The sequence below is a fragment of the Triticum urartu genome, chromosome 7A, assembly GCF_056163025.1.
Source record: "Triticum urartu cultivar PI428250 chromosome 7A, HENAU_Tu73, whole genome shotgun sequence".
Lineage (NCBI taxonomy): Eukaryota > Viridiplantae > Streptophyta > Magnoliopsida > Poales > Poaceae > Triticum > Triticum urartu.
Genome location: NC_141879.1, coordinates 315,380,001 through 315,392,915, shown reverse-complemented (window position 1 = coordinate 315,392,915; position 12,915 = coordinate 315,380,001). Strand labels below are relative to the sequence as shown.

Sequence of the window (12,915 nt, the reverse complement as noted above, 5' to 3'; positions counted from 1 at the left end):
GAGCTTTGTTTAGAGATAGTTCCAAGAGGTTTTGTTGTAGCAATGGAAGTTCAGTCAACATTATGGGAAAGATTCAAGAAGCTCGGAAGGATGATAAGGAGATTGCTGAGATAAAGGAGAAAATGAGCAAAGGAAAAGTCAAGGGTTTCCGTGAGGATGAGCACGAGACCTTATGGTTTGAGGATCATATTTATGTGCCCAATAATGCAGAGATCGGGAAGTTAATACTTCAGGAGGCTCATGACTCGCCATACTTGATTCACCCCAGAAACACCAAGATGTATTTGGATTTGAAGGAGCGTTTCTGGTGGACAGGTATGAAGAAGGATATTGCCGAGTATGTAGCAGTGTGTGGTGTATGCCAGAGAGTGAAGGAAGAACATCAGAAACCAGCAGGATTACAGCAGCCTATGTCGAAACCCGAATGGAAGTGGGACAAGCTTGGCATGGATTTCATCACTGGATTACCCAGGACCCGATCGGATATGATTCAATCTGAGTAGTAGTTAATCGTTTGACAAGTGGCTCACTTTATCCCAGTGAAAACCACCTATACAAGCATGAAGTTGGCCAAGATATATATGACCAGGATCGTATGTCTGCATGGAGTTCCAAGGACCATCGTATCAGATAGAGGGACGCAGTTTACCTCGAAGTTTTGGAATCAATTGCACCAGACTTTGGGTACTAGACTAGAGTTCAGTACAGCCTTTCATCCGCAGACAGATGGACAGACAGAGAGAGTCAATCAGGTTCTGGAGGACATGTTGAGAGCTTGTGCGCTAGATTATGGATCTAGTTGGGATGACAATCTGCCTTACGCGGAGTTCTCGTACAACAACAGTTATCAAGCAAGCTTGAAGATGGCACCTTTTGAAGCTTTGTATGGAAGGAGATGCGGGACACCGTTAATGTGGGATGAAGTTGGAGACCATCAGTTATTTGGACCAAATTTAATCAAAGAGTCTGAAGAGAAGGTTAAGTTGATTCGAGATAGACTGAAGGTAGCTCAGTCCAGGCAGAAGAGTTATGCAGATACTAAATGCAAGGAGGTAGTATATGAGATTGGAGACCGAGCATATCTTCATGTGTCAGCACCGCGAGGAGTAAAATGTTTTAGAGTTAAGGGAAAGCTAGCCCTGAGATTTGTAGGACCATGCCGAGTTTTGGAACGTATGGGAGAGGTTGCCTACAAGTTGGAGTTACCCGAAGAACTGTCAGGAGTTCATGATGCGTTTCACGTTTCCCAGTTGAAGAAGTGCCATGCAGAGATGGTCGATATTCGTCTGAGAGATACAGTGCCCCTGGAAGCAATTCAGTTGGATAGTGATTTTACCTACGAGGAGACACATGTCAAGATTCTCAAGTTTTCCAGGCGAGTTACGCGCAGCAAGGTTATTAAGTTTTGCAAAGTTCAGTGGAGCCACCATACCGAAGATGAAGCCACCTGGGAACGAGAGGAAGACCTACGGAAAGACCACCCACACCTATTTTCTAGCCAACCCGAATCTCGAGGGCGAGATTCATCTTAAGGGGGTAGGTTTGTAACATCCCAAATTTTCAATTTGGATGTTATACATAGGTCATCATATGCATATCATATTTTATTTGCATTTTGATTGCGATCCTAGAAATCCTAAGCAACTCAAGGACCCACGGAGAGAGTTGGGGATTTCATTTATTTTCATATTTGAATTTTTCTCAAATTTGAAAAGAGGATCATTTTGGTTTAATAAGCTTTCTCTCCGAAATATTTCTGATATTAAAATAAAAGAGAGAAGATAATATGACTTCTTCAAAAAGAAAGAAAGATTGGAGGAAAGATTTTTAAAATCAAACAAATATTTCATTTGGAATTTTATTCAAGATTTTATTTGAATTAGAAAAATATGCATTTTTCAAAATTGCACTTTTAGACCAGAAAATGTTCACTTTCTTCTAAATATTGCATTTAGACGGTGAAAATTGTTTTTGGCATTTTTAGAATTTTTTTATTTTTTATTTAGGATTTTTCTTCAGCGGAATTTATTTAAAAAAGTTCTAGGTCGGCCCGAGCCGAGCCGGGCCAAGCCCAGCCGCGCCGCCGCCTTGCCCGCGTCGCTCGCCGTGGAGTCGCCGGACTCCTGAAGGAGTCCGACTCGCCGCCGCCTCACCGACCCCCTCTCCAAGTCGGGGAACCCGGGGGAGCCTTTATAAGCAGCCCCGAGGCCGCCGCCTCCTCCTCGTCTCACCACCGCAGCCTCACCGCTAGCGCCGACGCCCCGCGCCGACGCCGCCGTCCGCTGACCGCGCCCGACACCCCGCCTCGCCATTGCCGCGCCGACGCCGCCGCCTGTCGCTGTTGACCGGTATAAAAACCGCCCGGTTCACCGGTTCGTTCGGTTTTTCGGTTTTGTTTCTAGATCAGTTTTCTCGGTTCTTCTTTGGTTTAGCTAATTAGCGGACGTTTGCCCAAACGCCTCTATTCGCGAACGCGTTCATTCGTTTGTCCCTGTTAATGAACGTTCGTTGTTAGTCTTTTCTTTTTATTTCATTTTCGGCGAGGGACCTATCCGTGATTATTTTTATCACAAATTAGCCCCTGATCTTCGAACGCCCGCAACTTTTCAACCTTTCGTCCAAATCTAGTGAAACCAACGCCCAAATCTTTGTCTTGAACGCCTCATTCCAGTTAATCAACTTGAACATGGTTTTCACAATTTAAAATTTGGTTGCAAGCAGATTTGAATTCTAACTTATTTTTTATCGTAGTTTGAGTTTCGTAGCTCTGAGTTGAGTGTTTCTTTTTGAAAATCGAAGCTTGATACGTCCACTTTGCATCATGCTTTTATATCGATATTTATCGCATTATGGACTGTTATTTCAGTTTATGTCACAGTACTTATAGCTATTCTCTCTTATTTTACAAGGTTTACACAAGGAAGGAGAATGCCGGCAGCTGGAATTCTGGTCTGGAAAAGGAGCAAATATTAGAGACCTATTCTGCGCAACTCCAAAAGTCCTGGAACTCCACGGAACGTCTTAAAAGAAATAAAGAAAAATCCACGCCAAAGATGAAGGCCAGGGGGCCCACACCCTTCTCACGAGGGTGCCCCCCCAGGGCGCGCCCCCCTACCTCGTGGGCCCCCTGGTGGCTCTCTGACGCCCATCTTCCCCTATATGAAGTCTTTCGATGAGAAAAAAATAAGAGGAACTTTTCGGGACGAGACTCAGCCGCCACGAGGTGGAACCTTGGCGGATCCAATCTAGAGCTCCAGCAGAGCTGTTCTGCCGGGGAAACTTCCCTCCGGGAGGGGGAAATCATCACCATCGTCATCACCAACGCTCCTCTCGTCGGGAGAGGGCAATCTCCATCAACATCTTCACCAGCACCATCACATCTCCAAACCCTAGTTCATCTCTTGCATCCAATTCTTGTTTCAAAGTCCGGGATTGGTGCTAGTAGGTTGCTAGTAGTGTTGATTACTCCTTGTAGTTGATGCTTGTTGGTTTAATTGGTGGAAGATCATATGTTCAGATCCTATATGCATATTATTACCCCTCTGATTATGAACATGAATATGCTTTGTGAGTAATTACGTTCATTCCTGAGGACAAGGGAGAAGTCTTGCTATGAGTAGTCATGTGAATTTGGTATTCGTTTGATATTTTGATAAGATGTATGTTGTCTAGCCTCTAGTGGTGTTATGTGAACGTCGACTACATAACACTTCACCATTATTTGGGCCTAGAGGAAGGCATTGGGAAGTAATAAGTAGATGATGGGTTGCTAGAGTGACAGAAACTTAAACCCTAGTTTATGCGTTGCTTCGTAAGGGGCTGATTTGGATCCATATGTTTCATGCTATGGTTAGGTTTACCTTAATACTTTTGTTGTAGTTGCGGATGCTTGCAATAGAGGTAAATCATAAGTGGGATTCTTGTTCAAGTAAGAACAGCACCCAAGCACCGGTCCACCCACATATCAAATTATCAAAGTATCGAACGCAAATCATATGAACGTGATGAAAACTAGCTTGACGATATTCCCATGTGTCCTCAGGAGCGCTTTTCCTATTATAAGAGTTTGTTCCAGCTTGTCCTTTGCTACAAAAGGATTGGGCCATCTTGCTGCACTTTATTTACTTTTGTTACTTGTTGCTCGTTACAACCTATCTTATCACCAAACTATCTGTTACCACTTATTTCAGTACTTGCAGAGAATACCTTGCTGAAAACCGCTTATCATTTCTTTCTACTCCTCGTTGGGTTCGACACTCTTACTTATCGAAAGGACTACGATAGATACACTATACTTGTGGGTCGTCAAGACTCTTTTCGGGCGCCGTTGCCGGGGAGTGTAGCGCCTTTGGTAGGTGGAATTTGGTAAGGAAAAATTTATATAGTGTGCTGAAATTTACTGTCACTTGTTACTATGGAAAGTAATTCTCTGAGGGGCTTGTTCGGGGTATCTTCACCCCATCCAATAGAGCAAAGAGTTGCTCCTCAGCCTACTGAACCTATTGAAAATGAAATTCCTTATGAGTATCCTTCGGGTATGATAGAAAAACTGCTAGATAACCCTTTTACAGGAGATGGAACAAAGCATCCTGATGAGCACTTAATATATGTGGATGAAGTTTGTGGATTATTTAAGCTTGTAGGTATACCCGATGATGTTGCTAAGAAGAAGGTATTCCCTTTATCTTTGAAGGGAGACGCGTTGATATGGTATAGGCTATGTGATGATATGAGATCGTGGGACTATAAAAGATTGAAGCTCGAATTTCATCAAAAGTATTACCCTATGCATCTTGTTCATCGTGATCGCAATTATATATATAATTTCTGGCCTCGTGAAGGAGAAAGCATCGCTCAAGCTTGGGGGAGGCTTAAATCAATGTTATATTCATGCCCCAATCATGAGCTCTCAAGAGAAATAATTATGCAAAGTTTTTATGCTCGACTTTCTGAAAACAATCGCACCATGCTCGATACTTCTTGTGCTGGCTCTTTTATGATGAAGACTATTGAATTCATATGGAATTTATTGGATAGAATTAAACGCAACTCTGAAGATTGGGACCTCGACGAAGGTAAGGAGTCAGGTATGACACCTAAGTTTGACTGTGTTAAATCTTTTATGGACACCGATATTTTCTGTAATTTTAGCACTAAATATCGACTTGACTCTGAGATAGTAGCTTCTTTCTGTGAATCTTTTGCTACTTATGTTGATCTCCCTAAGGAGAAGTGGTTTAAATATCATCCTCCCATAGAAGTAAAAGTAGCTGCACCTATTAAAGTTGAAGAAAAGACTGTCACTTATAATGATCATATTGTTCATACTTCTTATATTGAGAAACTACCTTTCCCTGTTAGAATAAAGGATTATGCTAAAGCTTCAACTGTTGTTCGTAAAAGCAATATTAGAACTTATACACCTTCTGAGCAAGTTAAAGTAGAACCTAATATTGCTATTGTTAAAGATCTCTTGTCTGATAATATTGATGGGCATGTTATTCAGTTCGAAGGTGAAACTGCTAGAATCGCTAAACCTTGTGATAAAGATAAACATAGACCTGTGGTAGGCGTGCCTGTTATTTCTGTTAAAATAGGAGATCATTGTTATCATGGCTTATGTGATATGGGTGCTAGTGCTAGTGTTATACCACATGACTTATACAAAGAAATAAAGAATGAAATTGCACCTGTTGAGTTAGAAGATATTGATGTTACTATTAAACTTGCTAATAGAGATACTATTGCACCAATTGGAATTGTTAGAGATGTTGAAGTCTTGTGTGGGAAAACTAAATATCCTGCTGATTTTCTTGTTCTTACTTCTCCGCAAAATAGCTTTTGGCCAATTATATTTGGTAGACCCTTCTTAAATACTATCAATGCTACCATAGACTGCACTAAGAATATTGTTACTGTTGGTTTGGATGATATGGTTCATGAGTTTAATTTCTCTAAATTTGGTAAACAACATCGTGAGGAAGAATTACCTAGTAAGGATGAAATTATTGGTCTTGCTTCTATTGCCGTACCTCCTAGTGATCCTTTAGAACACTATTTGCTAGACCATGAAAATGATATGTTCATGAATGAAAGAAGGGAAATAGATGAAGTATTCTTTAAACAGGAACCTATTCTGCATCACAACTTGCCTGTTGAAATTTTAGGGATCCACCTCCACCCAAGGGTGATCCCGTGTTTGAGCTCAGACCGTTGCCTGATAATCTTAAATATGCTTATCTTGATGAAAAGAAGATATATCCTGTTATTATTAGTGCTAACCTTTCAGAGCATGAAGAAGAAAGATTATTGAAAACTCTGAAGAAGCATCATGCTGCTATTGGATATACTCTTGATGATCTTAAGGGCATTAGTCCCACTCTATGTCAACATAAAATAAATTTGGAAGCAGATGCCAAACCAGTTCGTGATCCTCAACGACGTTTGAATCCTAAAATGAAAGAAGTGGTAAGGAAAGAAATACTAAAGCTTCTGGAGGCAGGTATAATCTATCCCGTTGCTGATAGTGAGTGGGTAAGTCATGTACATTGTGTCCTTAATAAGGGAGGTATTACTGTTGTTCCTAATGATAAAGATGAATTGATTCCACAAAGAATTATCACAGGTTATAGGATGGTAATTGATTTCCGCAAATTAAATAAAGCTACTAAGAAAGATCATTACCCCTTACCTTTTATTGATCAAATGCTAGAAAGATTATGCAAACATACACACTATTGCTTTCTAGATGGTTATTCTGGTTTCTCTCAAATACCTGTGTCGGCTAGAGATCAATCAAAGACTACTTTTACATGCCCTTTTGGTACTTTTGCTTATAGACGTATGCCTTTTGGTTTATGTGATGCACCTGCTACCTTTCAAAGATGCATGATGGCTATATTCTCTGACTTTCGTGAAAAGATTTGTGAGGTTTTCATGGACGACTTTTCCATCTATGGTTCCTCTTTTGATGATTGCTTGAGCAATCTTGATCGAGTTTTGCAGAGATGTGAAGAAACTAATCTTGTCTTGAATTGGGAAAAGTGCAACTTTATGGTTAATGGGGGTATTGTCTTGGGGCACAAAGTTTCTGAAAGAGGTATTGAAGTTGATAAAGCCAAGGTTGATGCTATTGAAAAGATGCCATGTCCCAAGGACATCAAAGGTATAAGAAGTTTCCTTGGTCACGCTGGATTTTATAGGAGGTTCATTAAGGACTTCTCAAAAATTTCTTGGCCTCCGACTAATTTATTGCAAAAAATATATACCATTTGTCTTTGATGATGATTGTGTAGAAGCATTTGAAATACTTAAGAAAGCATTAGTCTCTGCACCTGTTGTTCAGCCACCTGATTGGAACCTACCCTTTGAAATTATGTGTGATGCTAGTGATTATGATGTAGGTGCTATTCTAGGGAAAAGAGTTGATAAGAAATTAAATGTTATTCATTATGCTAGTAAGACTCTAGACAATGCTCAAAGAAATTATGCTACTACTAAAAAAGAACTCTTAGCAGTTGTATTTGCTTGTGATAAGTTCAGATCTTATATTGTTGATTCTAAAGTAACTATTCAAACTGATCATGCTGCTATTAAATATCTTATGGAAAAGAAAGATGCTAAACCTAGACTTATTAGATGGGTTCTCTTGCTACAAGAATTTGATTTGCATATTGTTGATAGAAAGGGAGCTGAGAACCCCGTTGCAGACAATCTGTCTAGGTTAGAAAATATTCTTGATGACCCACTACCTATTAATGATAGCTTTCTTGATGAACAATTAAATGTTATAAGTACTTCTCATAGTACTCCATGGTATGCTGATTATGCTAATTATATTGTTGCTAAATTTATACCACCTAGCTTCACATACCAGCAAAAGAAAAAGTTCTATGATTTAAGGCATTACTTCTGGGATGACCCACATATTTATAAGAAAGGAGTAGATGGTGTTATTAGACGTTGTGTACCTGAGCATGAACAGGAACAGATCCTACGCAAGTGTCATTCTGAGTCTTACGGAGGACACCACGCTGGAGATAGAACTGCACATAAGGTATTGCAATCTAGTTTTTATTGGCCTACTCTCTTCAAGGATGCCCGTAAGTTTGTCTTGTCTTGTGATGAATGTCAAAGAATTGGTAATATTAGTAGACGTCAAGAAATGCCTATGAATTATTCTCTTGTTATTGAACCGTTTGATGTTTGGGGTTTTGATTATATGGGACCTTTTCCTGCCTCTAATGGATACACACATATTCTAGTTGTTGTTGATTACGTTACTAAGTGGGTAGAAGCTATTCCAAATAGTAGTGCTGATCATAACACTTCTATTAAAATGCTTAAAGAAGTTATTTTCCCGAGGTTTGGAGTCCCTAGATATTTAATGACTGATGGTTGTTCACACTTTATTCATGGTGCTTTCCGTAAAATGCTTGCTAAATATGATGTTAATCATAGAATTGCATCTCCTTATCACCCACAGTCTAGTGGTCAAGTAGAGTTGAGCAATAGAGAGCTCAAATTAATTTTGCAAAAGACTGTTAATAGGTCTAGAAAGAATTGGTCTAAGAAACTTGATGATGCATTATGGGCTTATAGAACTGCATACAAAAATCCTATGGGTATGTATCCGTATAAAATGGTTTATGGAAAAGCATGTCACTTACCTCTCGAACTAGAACATAAGGCATATTGGGCTATTAAAGAGCTTAACTATGATTTTAAACTTGCCGGTGAGAAGAGGTTATTTGATATTAGCTCACTTGATGAATGGAGAACCCAAGCATATGAAAATGCCAAGTTGTTCAAAGAAAAAGTTAAAAGATGGCATGACAAAAGGATACAAAAGCGTGAGTTTAATGTAGGTGATTATGTATTGCTATACAACTCTCGTTTAAGATTTTTTGCAGGAAAACTTCTCTCTAAATGGGAAGGCCCCTATGTTATCGAAGAGGTCTATCGTTCCGGTGCCATAAAAATCAACAATTTCGTGGGCACAAATCCGAAGGTGGTAAATGGTCAAAGAATTAAACATTATATCTCACGTAATCCCATAAATGTTGAAACCAATATTATTGAAACCGTAACCCCCGAGGAATACATAAGGGACACTTTCCGGAACATTCCAGACTCCGAAAAGGAATAGGTATGTGGTACGGTAAGTAAACCGACTCCAAAACAATTTTAAGGCAATATTTCTCCGTTTTGGAATATTTAGAAAAATAGAAAAATAAGAAGCAGTCCGGGAAGGACACGAGGGCCCCACGAGGGTGGTGGGCGCGCCCTACCCCCCTGGGCGCGCCCCCTACCTCGTGAGCACCTCGTATGCCTTCCGGACTCCGTTTTCTTGCACGATACGTATTTTGGTCAGTAAAAATTCATTATATATTCTCCCGGAGGTTTTGACTCCCGTATCATGCAAATATCCTCTGTTTTCGTTTCGAGCTGTCCCGTTGCAGATTAAATCAACATGTCTTCCCAGGATTCGGAAGGATAATGCTATGTGGATGATTACTTAGCAAATCCAAAGGTCTATGGAGATGTGGAACACGATGGATGGACCACGGAGGAAGAACAGGACTATGAACCCGAGGGGAAGGAGGATACGAGCTCAGATGAAGATGAAGTACCATTACCTCAGCTTGGGGACATGCACGTGGAGTTCAAAAAGTCAAGTCTCCCTGATAGGGTAAAGAAACCCAAGTTCGAGTTTATCCCTTTTCGTCTCTTGCAGGAAAATAAGCAGGACCTATGCAAAAAGATATTAACCCTGGAGTGGGAGATTGAATATCTGAGGGATCAAAATGCCGTCCTCAAGTGCAAATTAAGGGAGAAGCCTAAGCCATCAACCAAGCCCGCCTCATCAACAACACCTCCACCTTCTTCACCGACAAAGGAGATATAATCACATGGGTATGGGCACTCCCCTTGGCAACTGCCAAGCTTGGGGGAGGTGCCCCGGTATCATATCACAATCATAACTCTTATCTTTGCCGTTTTTCTTAGTTCAATCATATTAGTAGTATCTTGATCTAGTAGAATAAAGTTTATGGCATGATCTAGTTTTGAGTTTTGCTTTATGATCTCTCTATGTAATCGAGTTCGTGAGCTATATATAATAAAGATTAGTGTTGAGTCAAGGGCTTGATTATTTTGCCATGATCTTGGGTGAATAAAAGAAAAGATAAAAAGAATAAAAAGAAACAAAAAGTTCATATTGATCTTATTGAGAGTAATGACTTCACATAGAAAGAGTATGATGATTAAAAGTTGTTGGGAGTTGGCAGACATAGCTTTGGTCATTGTTGCAATTAATAGGAAGTAATAATGAAAGAGAGGTTTCACATATAGATATATTATCATTGACATCTTTTATGATTGGGAGCACTCATTAAAATATGACATGCTAAAGAGTTGATGTTGGACAAGGAAGACGACGTAAGTCATGTCTTTCTTATATCTGAGATAAAGTATGTTGTCATGGATCCTCTAACTTGTTGAGCTTGCCTTTCCCCCTCATGCTAGCCAAATTCTCAGCACCAAGTTGAAATACTACTTGTGCTTCCAAATACCCTTAAACCAGTTTTGCCATGAGAGTCCACCATATTATAACACCCTCGGTGCGACTATATCTCCCATGTGTCGAGGCACGACTTAGAGGCATAATCGCATTGAAGGCATATGTCGCAAGTTAGGCAATCTTCACAACATCCCATGTAATATAAATAATAAAGGGGAGATAACATAGTTGGCTTACACTCACCATGTCAATCAAGTACATAAATAACATTACATCATCCAAACACTCATGGCCCGACTATGGCGCCAAAATAAAAGAGAACCCAACATGCGACAACGGTCCCGTTCACCCCCAACTGGGCACCACTACTGATCATCGGGAAAGGAAACATAGTAACGTTGAGAGTCTTCGTCGAACTCCCACTTGAGCTCATACGCGTCTCCTGGAGCGGAATCATCAGGCCCTGCATCTGGTGTAATAGTAATCTGTGAGCCACAGGGACTCAGCAATCTCGCACCCTCGCGATCAAAACTATTTAAGCTTATAGGAATGGCAAGGTAAAATATGAGTGGAGCTGCAGCAAGCGACTAGCAAATATGGTGGCTAACTTATTCGCAAAAGAGAGCGAGAAGAGGAGGCACAGCGCGAGCGAGAAACTAGAGAGCAACCTGCGCAAACATTACTCCAACACCATGTCCACTTCTCGGACTCCGCCGAGAAGAGGCCATCACGGTAACACACTCAGTTGATTCATTTTAATTAAGTTAAGGTTCAAGTTATCTACAACCGGACATTAACAAATTCCCATCTGCCCATAACCGCGGGCACGGCTTTCGAAAGTTCAAATCCCTACAGGGGAGTCCCAACTTAGCCCATGACAAGCTCTCACGGTCAACGAAGGAATAGACCTCCTCCCAAGACGTTCCGATCAGACTCGGTATCTCGTTAATTCAAGACACTTCGACAGGTTAAAACAAGTCCAGCAACACCGCCCGAATGTGCCGACAAATCCCGATAGGAGCTGCACATATCTCTTTCTCAGGGCACACTCAGATGAGCCAGACGTCGGGTAGGCCAGCCCAGAGTTGCCCCTGGTAGCCCCGGACATCGCTCGGTGGGACCAACACTCAGAGGAGCACTGGCCCGAGGGGGTTAAAATAAGATGACCCTTGAGTCTGCAGAACCCAAGAAAATCTGCTGCTGCCTTAAGTGCGTAAAGTAGGCTCAGCTTCTTAGGTTTCTAAATATCTTGTAGTAGCCGAAGGTAGTCCAGTCCGCTTGTTAGATTGAATTGAATCTTATATAACCTACGTAGCTAAAGAGAAAATCATAATAGTCTAAGTGGACCTCTCAAAGGTATAAATAAGTAGACATTAGTCTTACTGGTTCGGTCTTTTTCTTTTTTTGTTATGATGCCCACATTTCATACTTCTCAATTCTTATTTATTCAAGGGTTCGTATGTACTGAGTGACTCTAGGTCTATTCAGATGCAGCTTCAAGAGAGCTTTATTCGGCCTTTGTATGACCGTCTTCCCTTCCTGTCTATCTCCTTCGGTCAGGTAGTTCTGCTTCCGATGCCGGAGGAGCAGGGTGGGATAGAAGGGTAGTTTCTGAGTTCGAGATGTCTGAGCTTGGAGGTTCCGCTTCTCTAATGTGATACTAAAGCAACAAGCAACACTGCTCCCGTGCGCTCATCCCTTGCTTGTTCTTGAGCGCTAGTCATTCATCCCTAGCTGGGTTCTTGGGATATCTTGATTCTTTTTATGATGATGTAAGGGTTGGCAACAATGAATAAGGAATCGATCAGAAGTTCGCGCCAATCGATCTTCTGTAGGAGTAGGAGGTAGCGCGAATCCCCTCTTTCTTCGTTTAGAAGAGTGCTGGACCTCCACAACATCAAACCATAGAACACAGCTCCTTTTGGTCGAACCCTAGGAAAGACGACTTTACCTTTTTCATAGATAGTCTGAGTTCGAGCTACTGTAGTCTCCCCCGTTGACCTTCTTTTTTAGATAGAATCCTCAATGAGTGGAAAGGACTCCCAAACTTGCTCCACAGTACTATACCATACATAGCCGCGCCCTTGTGATATGATAAGAAGAAAAGGGGCTAGGCCGCCCTCTTTTCTTTTCCACACCAAGCCTTCTTGTAAAATCGGGTGTATAGCTCAGTTGGTAGAGCATTGGGCTTTTAACCTAATGGTCGCAGGTTCAAGTCCTGCTATACCCAAAACAAAAAAAACCACTCTTGTATTCTTAAGGATGCATAGTAGCCTTCAAAGAGCACTCTTTGGCCTTGAGAAAAGCCCCTTTCTCATCAACATCTCGACTTCGCTCGTTGTTTGAGGTAAGTATAAAGGAGATCAGATCTGTCCCGGGAATCGAAGGATATA

The 12,915-nt window shown here is 41.1% G+C and overlaps 1 non-coding gene across 1 annotated transcript; it reads left to right on the top strand.

Moving 5' to 3' along the window:
• The first annotated feature begins 12,679 nt into the window (after positions 1–12,679).
• Positions 12,680–12,752, top strand: TRNAK-UUU (transfer RNA lysine (anticodon UUU)). Its single transcript has one exon. It is a non-coding gene; the product is annotated as a tRNA-Lys (tRNA).
• The last annotated feature ends 163 nt before the right edge of the window (positions 12,753–12,915 follow it).